Source organism: Gopherus evgoodei, chromosome 6, assembly GCF_007399415.2.
Source record: "Gopherus evgoodei ecotype Sinaloan lineage chromosome 6, rGopEvg1_v1.p, whole genome shotgun sequence".
In the NCBI taxonomy this organism is placed as follows: Eukaryota; Metazoa; Chordata; order Testudines; family Testudinidae; genus Gopherus; species Gopherus evgoodei.
In genome coordinates this window covers 135104964-135122084 of record NC_044327.1, presented here as the reverse complement: position 1 = coordinate 135122084, position 17121 = coordinate 135104964, and the positions used below count along the sequence as shown (strand labels likewise).

The window sequence follows — 17121 nt, the reverse complement described above, 5'->3', positions numbered from 1 at the left end:
TAACGGAAGGAGCCAGCCCTGCCCAGAAAAGAACCAGTGCGTTCCAGCAGCTGCAGATTGGTGGGACTATTATGGGATGGAGCACGAGTTGTTATAACACCCACAGTCGGAGTTCAGTTCGCACTGGGGCAATTGAGGCAGAGTAGAAGTGGAAAGCAGACCATGCTGCTCTACCTGGACCACATGTTGCTGTCTTGCTTTTCCATGGATGGCCCAGCCATTCGCATATGCCTGGTCCTGTGCATGAGCTGTCTCCCCTCCTCTCAGCTGTGAATCTGGGGTAAAAAGCCAGTGGAATGTTCCTAAAAGCCTGCTCTGCCCACAGCTTGGCTTGTCCTACACAGTTCACTCAGATTTGGGCTGGCTTCGGCTGCCAGGCTGCTGCACTGCTCCAGCTGGCTTAGAAACCTGAATCCATTTTAAAATGGATTAGCCTCTTGAGTGAAATTGTGACATTTCCTAGGGTACAACCTGCACTGTTGAACAGCTATGCCCCCTCAATTCTCCAACCTGGGGGGCCTTTTTACACTGCTTCGCTCTGAGAGCAACCACGTCTGGTCTCTATCGCACAGTCTCCAGCATGTAAATTGCTCCCAGCTGTATTCTGAGTGCTATAGCCAGCCACCCATGAATTATACTGCAGATTTGTCCCCAGAAATTGTGTGTCTTATACTGGCCTGCTCTCTCCTGCTGGACACTGAAAGCTCACAGGAAGTCATAGACATAGACTCATAGGTCAGAAGGGACCAATGTGATCATCTAGTCTGACCTCCTGCACAAGGCAGGCCAAATGTAATAGAAAATGATGTGCCAAAATCCTGTTCTCCCAAATGGAGGTTCCCAAACTTTTCAGTCCAAATGCACTGGTTTAGATAAAACAATAAAACAAGTGTGTTAACTACTGAAAGGAAAAGATTAACTGATTACAAGTAATGAGGCATAAAAATCAGAATTGGTTAAAAAAATAAAGTGAAATGCAATTAATATCTAACTTGACAAGCTAAATGAGTTTAAAGTAGGGCTATTGATTAATCGCCGTTAACTCATGCAATTAACTCAAATTAATTGTGATTTAAAAAATTTGTTGCAATTAATCGCACTGTGAAACATTGAATACCAATTTAAATTTTATATTTTGGATGTTCTTCTACATTTCCAAATACATTGATTTCAATTACAACACAGAATACAAAGTGCACAGTGCTCACTTTATATTATTTTATTACAAATATTTGCACTGTAAAAATGATAAAAGAAATAGTATTTTTCAATTAACCTCATACAAGTACTGTTGTGCAATCTCCTTATCATGAAAGTGTAACTTACAAATGTAGATTTTTTTTGTTACATAATTGCACTCAAAAACAAAACAGTGTAAAACTTTAGAGCCTACAAGTCCATTCAGTCCTACTTCTTGTTCAGCCAATTGCTACTAGAAACAAGTTTGTTTACATTTACAGGAGATAATGCTGCCTGCTTCTTATTTACGTCACCTGAAAGTGAGAACAGGTGTTTGCATGGCACTTTTGTAGCTGGCATTGCAAGGTATTTATGTGCCAGATATGCTAAACATTCGTATGCCCCTTCTTGCTTTGGCCACCATTCCAGGGGACTTGCATCATCAGCAGGGAAGCTTGTTTAAAAAAAAAAAGTTAATTAAATTCTTAACTGAACTCCTTGGGGGAGAATCGTATCTCTCCTGCTCTGTGTTTTATCCACATTCTGCCATACATTTCATGTTATAGCCGTCTTGGATGATGACCCAGCACATGTTGTTCGTTTTAAGAACACTTTCACAGCAGAGGTGACAAAACCAAAGAAGATACCAATGTGAGACTTCTAAAGATAGCTACAGCACTTGACCCAAGATTTAAGATACTGAAGTGCCTTCCAACCCTACCTATCTCCTCTGTGACACTCCAGGCCTGGATGTCTAATATGAATTTATTTATTAAAGAAATTATAGCTGCTGTAATTGTGTGATTTCATCTACCCGCATAATATAGACAATCAAAGCCGTGATGCTTCCAAGGGTGAGGATACTGCTCACATGGATGTCATGCAGTGCAGGCTGGGTGTAAGGAGGGGAGCATACTGCAGGTATCTGCTCTGTTGTTTTGTGGGGAAGCTTCTCATTCTTAAAGCCTTATGTTCACTAGCACTCCCACTGTTGTTACTGCTGGTGCAGCTGCACCAGTGTCAGCAAAGGTGGAAATTCTGCCCCCAGAACCCTAGTGAAGACAAGACCGTATAAGTAGCCTGGGAGAGAAGTCAATTTCTAGCCTCAAAAAATACTCTGAGAAGGGCTGTTTGGGGAGGGGGGGGGGGGTTAGTTAAAGGTACCCAAAATAAATCCTTAGCTGGCCTTTTTTTTTTTTTTTTTAACAAGGATTTACACAAGCTTAAGTGAATCACTTGAAATGGGCCTGTTTGTAATTGGATATGTCTCGGATGCATGTTAAGAGTGAAATGAAAAGATTGTGAATTGAGTGACAAGGGACAAATGAGTTTAATCCAATATGGCACATCCTGGGAAATCCGACTGGGTATTGGCACAATATCCCACATGCTAACAGGGTTTTCCAGCTCAACGCCATGCTCCAGAAGGGTATGTCTACACTGCACTGAAAGACTCATACTATGCTGTGGCTGGCCCAGGTCAGCTGACTTGGGTTTGGGGGGTTGGGCTGTGGAGTGATAACATTGTAGTGTAGACATTTGGGCTGGAATCTAAGCTCTGAAATCCTCACCCTGCTTGGGCCCCTGGGAGAGGGAGAAGGATCACAGTATCGAGTCTTCAGCCTGAGTCAGATGAATTGCAGTACAGACCTTTTCAGAGGGTCTGTCATGAAAAGGGAGGCTGTGGGAAGATAGAAACATAGGCAGCCACCAGGTCTGATGCTGGAGAGAGATGCCAGAATACTTGGAGACCAACAATGGGCAGCAGCTGTTGGAGACACACACCTTTCTGTTGTATGAGCTTTACTTAACAAGCACTGGTCTTAAGTGGCCAAGCTTAATGGACTCAGCGTAGTTACAGCCATGGTGTTATGGCAAAAAGGGTAGAGAAGTAATGAAGCTAACAATTCTTGTAAGATAAATAGCTGAGCTAGGACACAGCTGCAGCAGTGCACCCTGGCCAGAGCTCTGATGGATGGGGAATTCAGGAGTAAAAAGAGAATGCAGGCAGAAGCCCAGCAAGAGAGTGGGGGTGATCTAGTTTATTGCACGCAAGGCCGCGTGTATGATTACCTGCCCTATGGGTGGGTGGCATATGTGTGCATTCGGTGCAGGGAGCTCCTGGCCCTTAGAGACCGTGTACAGGCTTTGGAGACCGGAGTGGCTGAACTGGAGGAGTTAAGGGAGACAGAGAGGTATATAGATGAGATTTTCCAGGACACAGCAGAATGGTCCCACCCCCAGGCTGACAGCCTCTGTGCTGTTGAGGAGGATGAAAGTTTCAGGGAAGGAGAACATCCAACTGGAGTGGGGGAAACGATCCCCAGGTGATGATGTGGTATCCTTTCGTACTGAAAGTACCTCTCTGGGAGAGGGAACTCCAGTTATTAGGAAGTGACAGGTAATAGTTATGGGCAATTCGATCATTAGAAACGTAGATAGCTGGGTTTGCAATGGCTGGGAGAACCACATGGTGATTTGCCTGCCTGGTGCGAAGGTTACAAATCTCTTGAGACATCTAGATAAACTTATGTCAGTGCTGGGGAGGAGCCAGTGGTCGTGATACAGGTAGGTACCAATGACATAGGGAAGGATAGGAGAGCTGTTCTGGAGGCCAAATTTAGGCTGCTAGGTAAGAGATTGAAGTCCAGGACCTCCAGGGTAGCATTCTCTGAAATGCTTCTAGTTCCATGCGCAGGGCGAGTTAGACAGGCAGAACTGTAGGGTCTCAATGTGTGGATGAGATGATGGTGTAGGGAGACAGGGGTTAGATTTATTAAGAACTGGGGAAACTTTAGAGGAAGGAGAAGCCTATCCAGGAAGGATGAGCTCCACCTAAACCAAAATGGAACCAGATTGCTGGCACTTAACATTAAAAAGGTCGTTGAGCAGTTTTAAAACTAAGGGCTGGGGGAAAGCTGACAGGTGTGAAGGAGCATGTGGTTCTGACAGAGACATCCCTTAGGGGAGGATCTATTAATGGAGATTCTTTATGTCCTAGTAAGGACGAGAGTATAGAAGATGATAAAATACAGGTAGGATCTGATGAGAAACAGTCAAATAAAAAAAGAGTCCCATTCAATTACATCATGTAATGGCAGACAGCTAAAAAGTGACACGTTTTTAAAGTGTGTATATACCAGCGCTAGAAGTCTAAATAATAAAATGTGTGAACTAGAGTGCCATGTATTAAATGATATTGATATAAGAGGCATCACAGAAACATTGTGGAATGAGGATAATCAATGGGACACAGTAATACCAGGATACAAAATATATCATAAGGACAGAACAGGTCGTGCTGGGGGAGGGGGGGGAATGACATTATATGTGAAAGAAAGCTTAGAATCAAATGACGTAAAAATCTTAAATTAACCAAACTATCATACAATCTCTATGGATAGTAATTCAATGCTCTCGTAATAAGAATATAGCAGTAGGGATATACATCTCTACCCCAATATAACACTGTCCTTGGGAGTCAAAAACTCTTACTGCTTTATAGGTGAAACCATATTATATCAAACATGCTTTGATCCGCTGGAGCGCGCAGCCGTGGCCCCGTGGAGCGCTGCTTTACCGTGTTATAGCCGAATTCGTGTTATGGCGGGGTAGAGGTGTATTACCAACCACCCAGACCAGGATGGTGATAGTGAGTGTGAAATGCTCAGAGAGATTAGAGAGGCTATTAAAATAAAAACCTCACTAATAATGGGGGATTTCAGCTATCCCCATATTGACTGGGTACATGTCATCTCAGGACGGGCTGCAGAGATAAAGTTTCTTGACACCTTAAATGACTGCTTCTTGGAGCAGCTAGTCCTGGAACCCACAGGAGGAGAGGCAATTCTTGATTTAGTCCTAAGTGGAGCACAGGATCTAGTCTTAAGAGGTGGTTATAGCTGGACCGCTTGTTAACAGTGACCTGACCAAATATTATTAAATTTAACATCCCTGTGGCGGGGAAAACACCACAGCAGCCCAACACTGTAGCATTTAATTTCAGAAAGGAGAGCTACACAAAAATGAAGTTGTTAGTTAAACAGAAATTAAAAGGTACAGCACTTTTGAATAGGGGGGAGGAGTAGCTCAGTGGCTTGAGCATTGGCCTGCTAAGCCCATGGTTGTGAGTTCAGTCCTTGAGGGGGTCATTTAAGGATCTGGGGTAAAAATTGGGGATTGGTCCTGCTTTGAGCAGGGAGTTGGACTAGATGACCTTCTGAGGTCCCTTCCAACCCTGATATTCTGTGAATAATGAAATAGCTGCATGGAAATTTTTTAAAGGCTCTACTTAAATGTATACCCCAAATTAAAAAACATATAGTAAGAGAACCAAAAACAAAAAGCCACTGTGGCTAAACAATAGAGTAAAAGAAGCAGTGAGAAGCACAAAAGCACCCTTTAAAAAGTGGAAGTTAAATCCTAGTGAGGAAAATCGAAAGGAGCCAAAACTCTGGCAAATGAAGTGTAAAAATATAATTAGGAAGGCCAAAAATAATTTGAAGAACAGCTACCCAAAGACTCAAAGTAATAGCAAAAAAATGTTTAAGTACATCAGAAGCAGGAAGCCTGCGAAACAACCAGTGGGGCCACTGGATGATCGAGATGCCAAAGGAATGCCCAAGGACGATATGGCCATTGCAGAAAAACTAAATGAATTCTTTGCATCAATCTTCATGGCTAAGGATATGAGGGAGATTCCCAAACCTGAGCCCAAATCTGAAGGAACTGTTCCAGATTGGGTGTCATCAGAGGAGATTTTGGAACAAATTGATAAACTAAACAGTAATAAGTCACCAGGACCAGATGGTATCACCCAAGAGTTCTGAAGGAACTCAAATGTGAAATTGCAGAACTACTAACTGTAGTTTGTAACGTATCATTTAAATCAGCTTCTGTACCAAATGATGAGGATAGCTAACATGATGCCAGTTTTTAAAAGGGGCTCCAGATGTGATCCCAGCAATTATAGGCCAGGAAGCCTGACTTCAGTACCGGGCAAACTGGTTAAAACTATAGTAAAGAACAGAATTGTTAGACACATAGCTGAACATAATTTGTTGGGGAAGAGTCAACATGGTTTTTGTAAAGGGAAATCATGCCTCACCAATCTACTAGAATTCTTTGAGGGGGTCAACAAGCATGTGGACAAAGGGGATCCAGTGGATATAGTGTATTTAGATTTTCAGAAAGTCTTTGACAAGGTCCCTCACCAAAGGCTCTTAAGCAAAGTAAGCTGTCATGGGATAAGAGGATGGTCCTCTCATAGGTCGGTAACTGGTTAAAAGATAGGAAACAAAGGGTAGGAATAAATGGTCAGTTTTCAGAATGGAGAGAAGTAAATAGTGGTGTACCCCAGGGGTAGCAGCTGGGGGTGGGGCAGTTCCCTCATCTGAGGGTCAGACTCTTGTTTGGTAACTCCATAGGCAATGGTTTGAGACCTGTGGGGCCTGATAGGCTGAGCTTACTTTCCTTGGTGGTGGTTTTGATTTGGAGTTGAAGTCCTAGCGATGGAGCTCAAGATGTATCTAAGAAGTGCAAACTTTGCTGCTGTTTTTGCAATAAAAATCCTCATTCCCATGTGTAAATCCTTGTGAACAAAATAAATGAGGACTGTACTGCCAGGGGTGTGTGTGTGCACTCACACTCAGCGAGGAACGAATCCACTGGGGAATCCTAAATCCCCCATCAGGCACTCAAGGCAGGATCAATATTCTACTAAACTCGCACTGTGCTTGCTTAGTTATGCCACACCTGGCAGAGAGACCCTTGGTGTAAGAACCCAAATGGAACAGAATAGATGGAGCTAAAGGGCTAAATTCAGCCCAGGAGTAGCAGGTGCAGATCTCTTGGTTGTGAGTAAGAGTGGGTTCACCTTATTCCAGTGCAAATAATCTACTCCTGACTGCAAGGAAAGTGGAAATAGGAGCTGGATCATGGTCTAGGCAGGTAGCTACTGAGGGAAATGTGGGTCTTGTCTTCTTCCCCTCACCTCCCAGGTGCTTAGAGGTTCCAGATGGGGGAGCAGGAATGGAGCAGTGCATGGTGTATCTGTCCCTGAAAAATAAGAAAATGGCCTGTTGTGGCAGGTCTCCAAACATCTGGGTGTGCTGCTGGCTCTGGCCTGCAAGACATGGGGCAGGTTCCACCAACTATGGAGAACCCCCAGTTTGCTTCACTGAGGGGCCATGGCTAGATACTAACCACTTCTAGTCACTAGCAACCTGTAGCCACATTTGAACCAGTGACCTTGCAGTGGGAGGCTCTGTGTCCCATTACTTGGCCCCTGTGGTGATGGGCTGTTCAAGGAACAAGGTTTCTCCAGCTCTTTGTTCTTTCAGGTCCCATCTCCGCACTTGGCATTAGGCAAGATCATTCACTGTTGTAAGGTCCTAGTGCTCTACCCAGCCGTGCTCCCTGAGCGGAGCACTAGGAATGCACCCCCTTCTCCAGGATATTCTTCCATGTCATGATCTGTTCTGATCTCCTTCGGGGTGGAGTGGGAGCCACAAAAGCCTGGCCCCAGAAAGCCGTGTGACAGCTGCCGCCCATCCCCTCTCCCTACGAGCCTGCTTTGTCTTGCAGCTCAGGTGCAGACCTACCAGCTCTTGTTCATTGTGCTTCCTCCTAAGATCCATTGTGCCAGCTATGACAGGAGCCTGGTCTAGACTTAACATTTAGGTTGCTATAGCTACGGCGCTCAGGGGTATGACCCTCCCTGCCCTGGCACCACAGCTGTGCCGGCCTAATCCTGATGTCGACGCAGCTAGGCTGCCGGACGAATGCCGTTGTCGACGTAGCGACGTTGATCAGGGACATGGTCCTACAGCGACGGTAAAACCCCTGCCATCACTGTGGGCTGTGTCTGCTCTGTGAGGCTCTGCCACCATCGCTATGGTGCTGCCATTGTAAGCCCTGTAGTGTAGACATGGCCAGAGCCTGCAAGGAATGTTTGGAGGCATTGCCTGTCTGTTGTTTAGACAGTCCTGGTCCCTGGTCACTGGGGAACAGGCGAGTCTGACATCCAGGTATTAGCACCTGTTTCCGCCTGCCCTTCCTCTGGTGTGACATTACTCGTGCAAGGAGCGGGTGCTCCTCCTGCTCCCGGGGCCAGGCCTGGAATGGTGGGTCCTGGCTGCAGCCTGTCAAAGGTTTGAGCCTGTGTCTCCCAGTGCTGCAGGAACAGGACCCTGAGTGCCTGCCATTCTCAGCAAGCAGGGGTTCAACTTCCCCCAGTGTTCAACGTGCCACTGCCCAGCCTGGCTCCAGCCGGCTGCCCCCACCCCAGGGACGGGTGCTGAGCTCCCCGGCACCTGTCCCGCCAAGGCTGCGGAGCGCTGCTGGGTAGGGCGACCAGGCAGCAAAGGTGAAGAATCGGGACGGGGGTGGGGGGGAATAGGAGCCTATATAAGAAAAAGCCCCCAAAATCGGGACTGTCCCCATAAAATGGGGACATCTGGTCACCCTATGCCGGGGGGGGGGGTGTGTGTGGCACGGCGCTGTACTGCAGGCAGGGAGCTGGCCCGGGCGGGCTCCCAGCTCCTTGGGGCGGCGCCGCCCAAGTGCAGCCTCTTCCCTCGGGGGAGGGGCCCGCACCCGCACCCTGCCTTCCAGGCCGCCGCCTGCCTCAGTTTCCCCGGCCGGGGGCGGGGCGTTGCCATGGGGATGGGGCGGGCCGGGGGCGGAGCCGGGGCCGGCGCGATCAGCTGGCAGGAAATGGCCCGGGAGCCGGCCGGCCGGCAGCGGGGGCCGGTGTGTCACCGCGGGCGGGGGGCTCCCCCAGGCCCGATCGCTGCGAGCTCCGGGTAAGTGGGGCCGGGCCGGGCCGGGCCGGGCTCGGCCGCTTTGTGTCCTTCGCCCCGGGCTGGGCCCGCGGCTGCCGCCTGCCCCCCCTTTCCCCCGGCCCGGCGCTACTCGGCCGGGGCCCCCGCGGGCTCCGCAGTCCGGGGCGGGCTGGGCAGGGCCACTGTGTAGGACAGAGGGGCCTGGGGCCCCCAGCGCCCCCATTGCTGATAGGGCAGGGCTCTGTCCAGCCAGGCTGGGGACCCCCCCCCATACCTCCCCATTGCTGATAGGGCAGGGCTCTCTCCAGCCAGGCTGGGGACACCCCCCCCCGTACCTCCCCATTGCTGATAGGGCAGGGCTCTCTCCAGCCAGGCTGGGGACCCCCCCCGTACCTCCCCATTGCTGATAGGGCAGGGCTCTGTCCAGCCAGGCTGGGGACCCCCCCCGTACCTCCCCATTGCTGATAGGGCAGGGCTCTGTCCAGCCAGGCTGGGGACCCCCCCCGTACCTCCCCATTGCTGATAGGGCAGGGCTCTGTCCAGCTAGGCTGGGGACCCCCCCCCCCGTACCTCCCCATTGCTGATAGGGCAGGGCTCTGTCCAGCCAGGCTGGGGACCCCCCCCCGTACCTCCCCATTGCTGATAGGGCAGGGCTCTCTCCAGCCAGGCTGGGCCCCCCCCCGTACCTCCCCATTGCTGATAGGGCAGGGCTCTCTCCAGCCAGGCTGCCCCCCCCCCCCGTACCTCCCCATTGCTGATAGGGCAGGGCTCTCTCCAGCCAGGCTGGGGACCCCCCCCCCCCCGTACCTCCCCATTGCTGATAGGGCAGGGCTCTGTCCAGCCAGGCTGGGGACCCCCCCCCCCGTACCTCCCCATTGCTGATAGGGCAGGGCTCTCTCCAGCCAGGCTGGGGACCCCACCCCCCGTACCTCCCCATTGCTGATAGGGCAGGGCTCTCTCCAGACAGGCTGGGGACCCCCCCCCCCGTACCTCCCCATTGCTGATAGGGCAGGGCTCTGTCCAGCCAGGCTGGGGACCCCCCCCCCCATACCTCCCCATTGCTGATAGGGCAGGGCTCTGTCCAGCCAGGCTGGGGACCCCCCCCCCCGTACCTCCCCATTGCTGATAGGGCAGGGCTCTGTCCAGCCAGGCTGGGGACCCCCCCCGTACCTCCCCATTGCTGATAGGGCAGGGCTCTGTCCAGCCAGGCTGGGGACCCCCCCCCATACCTCCCCATTGCTGATAGGGCAGGGCTCTCTCCAGCCAGGCGGGGGTCCCCCCCCCCCCCGTACCTCCCCATTGCTGATAGGGCAGGGCTCTGTCCAGCCAGGCTGGGGACCCCCCCCGTACCTCCCCATTGCTGATAGGGCAGGGCTCTCTCCAGCCAGGCTGGGGACCCCCCCCCCTACCTCCCCATTGCTGATAGGGCAGGGCTCTGTCCAGCCAGGCTGGGGACCCCCCCCGTACCTCCCCATTGCTGATAGGGCAGGACTCTGTCCAGCCAGGCTGGGGACCCCCCCCCCCGTACCTCCCCATTGCTGATAGGGCAGGGCTCTCTCCAGCCAGGCTGGGCCCCCCCCCCCCGTACCTCCCCATTGCTGATAGGGCAGGGCTCTGTCCAGCCAGGCTGGGGACCCCCCCCCGTACCTCCCCATTGCTGATAGGGCAGGGCTCTGTCCAGCCAGGCTGGGGACCCCCCCCCCCGTACCTCCCCATTGCTGATAGGGCAGGGCTCTGTCCAGCCAGGCTGGGGACCCCCCCCCGTACCTCCCCATTGCTGATAGGGCAGGGCTCTGTCCAGCCAGGCTGGGGACCCCCCCCCCTACCTCCCCATTGCTGATAGGGCAGGGCTCTGTCCAGCCAGGCTGGGGACCCCCCCCGTACCTCCCCATTGCTGATAGGGCAGGGCTCTGTCCAGCCAGGCTGGGGACCCCCCCCCCCACCTCCCCATTGCTGATAGGGCAGGGCTCTGTCCAGCCAGGCTGGGGACCCCCCCCCCCCTACCTCCCCATTGCTGATAGGGCAGGGCTCTGTCCAGCCAGGCTGGGGACCCCCCCCCCGTACCTCCCCATTGCTGATAGGGCAGGGCTCTGTCCAGCCAGGCTGGGGACCCCCCCCCCGTACCTCCCCATTGCTGATAGGGCAGGGCTCTGTCCAGCCAGGCTGGGGACCCCCCCCCTACCTCCCCATTGCTGATAGGGCAGGGCTCTGTCCAGCCAGGCTGGGGACCCCCCCCCGTACCTCCCCATTGCTGATAGGGCAGGGCTCTGTCCAGCCAGGCTGGGGACCCCCCCCCCCCGTACCTCCCCATTGCTGATAGGGCAGGGCTCTGTCCAGCCAGGCTGGGGACCCCCCCCCCCGTACCTCCCCATTGCTGATAGGGCAGGGCTCTGTCCAGCCAGGCTGGGGACCCCCCCCGTACCTCCCCATTGCTGATAGGGCAGGGCTCTGTCCAGCCAGGCTGGGGACACCCCCCCCCGTACCTCCCCATTGCTGATAGGGCAGGGCTCTGTCCAGCCAGGCTGGGGACCCCCCCCCATACCTCCCCATTGCTGATAGGGCAGGGCTCTGTCCAGCCAGGCTGGGGACCCCCCCCGTACCTCCCCATTGCTGATAGGGCAGGGCTCTCTCCAGCCAGGCTGGGGACCCCCCCCCCCGTACCTCCCCATTGCTGATAGGGCAGGGCTCTGTCCAGCCAGGCTGGGGACCCCCCCCCCGTACCTCCCCATTGCTGATAGGGCAGGGCTCTGTCCAGCCACGCTGGGGACCCCCTGTACCTCCCCATTGCTGATAGGGCAGGGCTCTGTCCAGCCAGGCTGGGGACCCCCCCCCGTACCTCCCCATTGCTGATAGGGCAGGGCTCTGTCCAGCCAGGCTGGGGACCCCCCCCGTACCTCCCCATTGCTGATAGGGCAGGGCTCTGTCCAGCCAGGCTGGGGACCCCCCCCGTACCTCCCCATTGCTGATAGGGCAGGGCTCTGTCCAGCAGGCTGGGGACCCCCCCCCCCGTACCTCCCCATTGCTGATAGGGCAGGGCTCTGTCCAGCCAGGCTGGGGACCACCCCCCCCATACCTCCCCATTGCTGATAGGGCAGGGCTCTCTCCAGCCAGGCTGGGGACCCCCCCCCCGTACCTCCCCATTGCTGATAGGGCAGGGCTCTCTCCAGCCAGGCTGGGGACCCCCCCCCGTACCTCCCCATTGCTGATAGGGCAGGGCTCTGTCCAGCCAGGCTGGGGACCCCCCCCCATACCTCCCCATTGCTGATAGGGCAGGGCTCTGTCCAGCCAGGCTGGGGACCCCCCCCGTACCTCCCCATTGCTGATAGGGCAGGGCTCTCTCCAGCCAGGCTGGGGACCCCCCCCCCCGTACCTCCCCATTGCTGATAGGGCAGGGCTCTGTCCAGCCAGGCTGGGGACCCCCCCCCCCGTACCTCCCCATTGCTGATAGGGCAGGGCTCTGTCCAGCCACGCTGGGGACCCCCTGTACCTCCCCATTGCTGATAGGGCAGGGCTCTGTCCAGCCAGGCTGGGGACCCCCCCCCGTACCTCCCCATTGCTGATAGGGCAGGGCTCTGTCCAGCCAGGCTGGGGACCCCCCCCGTACCTCCCCATTGCTGATAGGGCAGGGCTCTGTCCAGCCAGGCTGGGGACCCCCCCCCCCCGTACCTCCCCATTGCTGATAGGGCAGGGCTCTGTCCAGCCAGGCTGGGGACCTCCCCCCCGTACCTCCCCATTGCTGATAGGGCAGGGCTCTGTCCAGCCAGGCTGGGGACCCCCCCCCCGTACCTCCCCATTGCTGATAGGGCAGGGCTCTGTCCAGCTGGGGACCACCCCATACCTCCTCGTTGCTGATAGGGCAGGGCTCTGTCCTGCCATCACACAGTGGTTTTGCCTACACTGGCCTATTGGGGAAGGCTCCCCCTTCCCGTCTCTGAGTGTGGGCAGGTTCTTGCTCACTGCTAGTCCCTGCGCACTGCCCAGGGTTCGGCTGCTCCGTACCCAGCAGCTGCTTTATTCCTGCAGCTCCCCAGTTCCTCCAGAGCAGAGCCAGGTTCTCGGCAGCCTTCAAAAGAGAGGGGAGAATGTGCCTGTGACGCTAACCCCAGCTCTGCTGCCAGCCCCTCATCTATGGGGCAAGGGTGGGGAGAGGAGATGGGTTCTCTCGGGCTGCTGTCGCTGAAGGGGGAAGGGCCATGGTCCCCCTTCCCAGGAATAGATTCTGTCATTCCCCATTCCCCCCGGGCCCCCTCCTGAGCTGGGGCTGCAGATGGGAGCGGGGCCAGGGACGGAGCAGAGCTGGGAGCAGAGGGGGGCTGGATGGTGCTCCCTCCCCACCTCCTGTGGGGGTTGGCCCTGGCCCATCTGCACCCCCCAAATGTTCCTCCACTCCCTCCTGGGGGGACGTGCTCCAGAGTTTGGGGACCACTGGGATGGGGAGCTGTGCCCTGTGTGGGTCATTGCCAACAGCTATGCGCCAAGCAAATTCCTGCCTGAGCTCTGTAACTCCAGCACTTCTCTTGGCGCTGCCCAGCCCTCTCTACGCCGATGAGCCCCCTGCCTAGCCAACTGAGCTGCCATGCAGGACGGGCACAGTTTGTGTCCCTCTCCAGAACCCTGGGTGCAGGGCATGAGCTGGTGCATGGGGGAGCCGCTGCCCTCAGCTCCGATACCAGTCCTGTTCCCTCCCATCTCACACTGACATGCCTGAGCACAGGGCCTGGCAGGGTGTGGGTTCGAGCTGGTCTGTCTCTGGGGCATTCTCACCTCAATGAGCAGACCTGTGGGCTGCAGTGCTACCTCTGCTGCCCTGCTGTTGTCTTCGCGTCGCACTGCGCCTGGGCTGTACCTGGGGACTGGAGCAGAGGAATCTTTGCAGGGAGGAGGATTGCTCCAGAGCCGCACCTGCCTCCTTTCTCTCTTTGGGTCCCTTCACTGCCTCATGTTGCTGGAGCAGCGTTCATGTGTTTCCTGTAAATGCAGCCTGAATGTGGGCAGCCAGACCGTGGCCTGCGGACTAAACGCAGCTTTGAGGCCTTGTCGTCACTACAGAGATGCGGTGAATGGGGACTGTGAGTCCCAGCATGCAGCCCCCCAGCTCCATCTGAGCCATTTGCATATAGAGGGGAGGGTGACTGTGGTGGGGTTTATCTTGTGTGTGTCTGTTGCTGCACGGAGGTTTCTGGCAGGCTGTCAGCAAGGCCCTCAAATGGGCAGTGTGTGGCCCAGGTCAGTTGGTAATTGTATCCCAACCAATTTCCGTGAGGTGTCTTTCAGGCTGGGTTTCAAAGGGCGAATTGGAATAACCACAGTGGGGTGGGGCTGGCAGCAGGGGCAAAAGGCCCCCTTAGGGCCTGGAGCTGGATGGCGAGCGTGGCAGACAGGCTGTTCCAGCAGCCCGGAGCTGCAGAGGCGACATCTCGTGAGGCAGTGGTGGCCAGGCTCTGGGGAAGGTCAGGGAGGAAGCTGCTGCTAAATGCTCAGGGAAGTAAGACGGGGCGAGAGGAGGCCTGTGAAGCAAGTCTGCGGAGAGCTTTTGAAAAGAGGACAAATATTGTGAGATGAATGAGAGGGTGGGAGCAGTGTGAATGTGAGGCTGGGGCCAGGAGGCCTGAGTTCTCTTCCTGGTTTGGGTACTGTCCTCTGACCTGGGGTGAGACACTCAACGAATGGCATCATCTTCACTTCCCTCTGTCTGCCCCCTCTCCCCCCGCGGATGATCATCGGTGAGGTTGTAAGCTGCTCTGCAAGATGCAAAAGGTCCTCTCTCCTGGCAGAGACCTGGCCACTGATCATCAAGACAAGCAGAGAGAAGGGGCAGGAGGCATTGCTGAGGGTGCCAGGCTAGGATATTTAAATAGCACCAGTGAGTGGCCGGGAAGAGGGGTTTGTGGGTACAGATGAGACAAGGGAGAAGGAGTTCTGTTTCTGCCTGGTCTGGAGGAGGGAAGATGTTCTGGGCCAGGGTAGGATGCGATGGGGATGGGGGCAGCCATGACAAGAAGTTACCCTGTTGGGGTGAGGTCCCTCATGTGGAATCCTGTGCTGAGGTTGAAGAGAACCAGGGGGGAAAAAGCTTTTCTCTGCTGGAAGGAGGGGGCTGTTGAGTAGCAGGGTGGGGCGGGAGAGCCGTGACCTCTGTGCTGTGGCTACAGAAGACCCCAGACTGGAGAGAGGAGCTAAACAGGAGCCAGTGTATGTCAGGGTGAACTGGGGAGGGGGCAGGCAGGTATTCTGAGGGTATCAAGGAGAAATCTTGGCTGTTCACTCTGGGTCCTAGAGCATGGGGCTTGCAGCTGATCCTTGGTCCTGCAGCTTGGCTTGTGCCTCTACTTTGAAGAGTGAAGGGAAGGAATTGAGGAAGAAGTAGCAGTTCTTCTGGTGCAATCCTCCTGGAGCCCTCATGTCCCATGGCAGCCTGGGGAGAGGATGTCCTGCTCTAGATAACACTTCTCAGCCCTGATGCGGGGGAGCATTGTACTCTGCTTCCTGCTCCCTCTCCCGCAACAGAACCGCTCTAGCTAACCAAAGCCCTGAGGTGCCAGTAGGGGAGACAAAGCCACTGACCTGGAGGGAGATGAGATGTAGGCCTGGGAAGTAGCTGGAGTGGTGCTGTGGCAGGTGAGAGAAGCCTGCTTTAAGGTCTTCCTGGGCTCCAAAGCCATCCTGGGTCTTGCATGTGATTGTTAGGCAGGGAAACACAATTTCAGATGATTGTGTAGCTAATCTGGGTTAGTGGTGTCTCCTCTCCCCAAAGGGCCATATGGGGTGCAGCTGGCAGACGGGGGCCAGGAGAGGAGGCCGGCAAGGGAGATGAGCTGGCAGGCTCAACCTTTCATTTTGTTTGCCATTCGTTAGGAACCTGAGGCATGGGGAGAAGGAGACCAGCTTCCAGCATTAGCCCGGACTGTATGTGCCAATCAGTCAACGTACCTATAGTGTTCCAGGGCAGGGCAGCAGCTGAGCAGCCAGAAGTGGGTTTTGAGTGTTCGGGGTTCCCAGACAGTCGGATTTTCAAAGCATGCACCAAGGTTGAACCACATCTGTGAACCATGGGGAGGGGTTTGTAACTGGCAAATTCAGGTTTGGGTTTATTACTGCCTGGGAGATTTAACAATTGAACTAAAAGGAGGTTGCCCAAGTCAGTCTGGTCGGGGGAGGGGGAGCAGGGTGCTGGTAGGGCCCCCCCCCCCCAGCCCCTGAATTGTGCTCCCCAAGCTGGCTCTTGCCACTGTGAAGTTTACCTGTAATGTAGCCCGTGCTGGTGTTGCCATCCTGAGTCTGTGGACAGCCTGGAATGAGGGGATGGTTCTCTGCTGTGCTCTGGACTCAGCCGTATCCAGGAGGTGGATATGGCCTCTGGGGACTGCCCTGTGTGTAAGGGGATTCCCTGGACAACACAGAGCAGCATGTGTGCTCTTCACTGCCCCTTCTCACTGCATCCCTGGAGCACAGAGCTGGAACACATTCCAGCTGTTCTTAGCTTGTGGACAACCCCTGTGCGGACATAAGTTAGAGCAGCCTTGAAACTGCTCAGGTTTACATTTGGACTGGGTAGATCAAAGATACAGGGAGCAGAAAGGTGACTAAAGGAGTAGGAATGGTGCAATGGAAAATTGAGCGTGGTGACTCTGAGAGAAGCAATAACTGCCTCTGTTCATCTCAGTGGGTTGTTCATTTTGGAACCTTATAATGATGTAAACGTCAGTGGTGTTAATTGCAGAAACATCCAGTTAATGTGCTTCTCTTACAATGGCGATCTGCCTTCCACATGTACAAAGCCCATCCTGTTCCCTGTCTGGCTGCCAAAGCCTCTATCCCACCCTACCCTCTGACAGCTTGGGTAAGGCAGTGATTCATTGTTGATACAAACGTCTGCAACATGCTGACAAGCTAGGGCTGGAGTGAAGTGCACCGAATTCAGCCCCCCAGTCAGCGGGGTTCCACCTTTTCACCCAAATCTGGGGTTTCAAAAAGGTCAAGGGGCCGTAATCAGTGATGTGGGGCAGATTCTCTGCCTGTTCTGCTCCAGTTGTGCCATTCAGGCAGCACAAAGGGAGCAAAAACCACCCTCAAGCCTCTGACTGAGGCTTCTGCCAGGTGTGGGAGAGACCCCCTGCAGGTGTAGAGCACTGTAGACTGTCACAGTTCAGGGCAGCTG

At 54.5% G+C, this 17121-nt stretch overlaps 1 protein-coding gene across 4 annotated transcripts in view; it reads left to right on the top strand.

Moving 5' to 3' along the window:
* Positions 1-17121, top strand: part of FAM214B (family with sequence similarity 214 member B) — a 68748-nt gene that overhangs the window by 17688 nt on the left and 33939 nt on the right. The window contains exon 1 of one of the 4 annotated variants that reach the window (XM_030566949.1): positions 8913-8984. The exons of the other annotated variants lie outside the window; for them this stretch is intronic. The gene's annotated coding sequence lies outside the window, so the exon portion shown is untranslated. Of the gene's footprint in view, positions 1-8912; positions 8985-17121 lie in introns of those variants that run through there. 4 annotated transcript variants of the gene reach the window in all.